This window comes from Coturnix japonica, unplaced genomic scaffold (assembly GCF_001577835.2).
Source record: "Coturnix japonica isolate 7356 unplaced genomic scaffold, Coturnix japonica 2.1 chrUnrandom957, whole genome shotgun sequence".
NCBI classification, from domain to species: domain Eukaryota; kingdom Metazoa; phylum Chordata; class Aves; order Galliformes; family Phasianidae; genus Coturnix; species Coturnix japonica.
Genome location: NW_015440308.1, coordinates 1 through 2,308, shown reverse-complemented (window position 1 = coordinate 2,308; position 2,308 = coordinate 1).

The window sequence follows — 2,308 nt, the reverse complement described above, 5'->3', positions numbered from 1 at the left end:
TATGGGAACCTATAGGACCCCATAGGACCCTATAGGATCCCATAGTACTCCATAGGACCCTATAGGATCCCATAGGACCCTATAGGACCCCATAGGACCCATAGGACCCCATAGGACCCAATAGGACCCATAGGACCCTATAGGATCCATAGGACCCCATAGGACCCTATAGGATCCAGAGGACCCTATAGGACCCCATAGGATCCCATAGGACCCCAATGGGACCCTATAGATATGGGACCTTAATGGGACCCTATAGGATCCATATATGGGACCCTATAGATATGGGACCCCAATATGGGACCCTATAGGACCCCAATGGGACCCCATAGAACCCCATAGAACCCCATAGGACCCCATAGGACCCATATATGGGACCCTAATATGGGACCCCAATATGGGACCCTATAGAACCCCAATGGTACCCTATAGATATGGGACCTTAATGGGACCCTATAGGATCCCATAGGACCCATATATGGGACCTTAATGGGACCCCAATGGGACCCCATAGGACCCCATATATGGGACCCCAATATGAGACCCCAATATGGGACCCTATAGGACCACATAGGACCCATATATGGGACCCTAATATGGGACCCTATAGGACCCCTTATATGGGACCCCATAGGACCCTATAGGACCCCAATATGGGACCCCATAGTGTATCTATAGGAAAGAACCGACAGCGTCTGATTGGAGGAGACTTCGTTTTACTCATTATAATATGTTAATTAGATGCTAATGAGATGCTAATTAATAAACCCAGCCCTTTTTATCCTGATGTCATTATGTCATTAATTAGCGTCGTGTTAATTGAGACTGGGGGCCAATGGGCGCCCATAGGGGCCCATAGGGACCCATAGATTCCTATGGGAGCCTATAGATTCCTATGGGAGCCCATAGATTCCAATGGGAGCCTATAGAATCCAATGGGAGCCTATAGATTCCTATGGGAGCCTATAGATTCCAATGGGAGCCCATAGATTCCTATGGGAGCCCATAGATTCCAATGGGAGCCTATAGATTCCTATGGGAGCCTATAGATTCCAATGGGAGCCCATAGATTCCAATGGGAGCCTATAGATTCCTATGGGAGCCTATAGATTCTAATGGGAGCCCATAGATTCCAATGGGAGCCTATAGATTCCTATGGGAGCCTATAGATTCTAATGGGAGCCCATAGATTCCTATGGGAGCCCATAGACTCCAATGGGTCCCCATAGACTCTAATGGCGGTCCTCCAGCCCACTAGGGGGCGCTACCCGAAGAGGCTCCCAGAGACTATAATGGGAGCCCATAGATTCCAATGCGTTCCTATGGGTGTCAATGAGCTCCTATGGTCGTCAATGGGTTCCTATGGGTGTCAATGGGTGCTGATGGGTTCTTATGGGTTCCATTAGGTTCCTATGGGTTCCAATGGGTGCCCATAGGAGCCCATAGGCACCCATGAGTGCCCATAGATTCCAATGGGAGCCCATAGGTGCCCATAGATTCCAATGAGAGCCCATAGATTCCAATGGGTGCCCATAGGTCCCCATAGATTCTTATGGGTGCCCATAGACTCCAATGGGTGCCCATAGGTGCCCATAGATTCCAATGAGAGCCCATAGACTCCAATGGGTGCCCATAGGTCCCCATAGATTCCAATGGCAGCCCATAGGAGCCCATAGGTCCCCATAGATTCCAATGGGTGCCCATAGACTCCAATGGGAGGCCATAGGTGCCCATGGGGGCCCATAGACTCCAATGTGAGCCCATAGGTCCCCATAGATTCCAATGGGTCCCCACAGATTCCAATGGGAGCCCATAGATTCCTATGGGAGTCCATAGATTCCAATGGGTCCCCATAGACTCTAATGGCGGTCCTCCAACCCACTAGGGGGCGCTACCCAAAGAGGCGCCCATAGACTATAATGGGTTCCTATGGGATCCTATGGGTGTCAATGGACGGTCCTCCAGCCCACTAGGGGGCGCTACCCAAAGAGGCGCCCATAGATTCCAATGGGAGCCCATAGATTCCAATGGGTTCTAATGGGTTCCTATGGGTGTCAATGGGTGCTGATGGGTTCCAATGGGTGCCCATAGATTCCAATGGGAGCCCATAGGTGCCTATAGATTCCAATGGGAGCCCATATATGCCCATAGGTCCCCATAGATTCCTATGGGAGCCCATAGATCCCCATAGATTCCAATGGGAGCCCATATATGCCCATAGATCCCCATAGATTCCAATGGGAGCCCATAGATCCCCATAGACTCCAATGGGAGCCCATAGATCCCCATAGATTCCAATGGGAGCCCA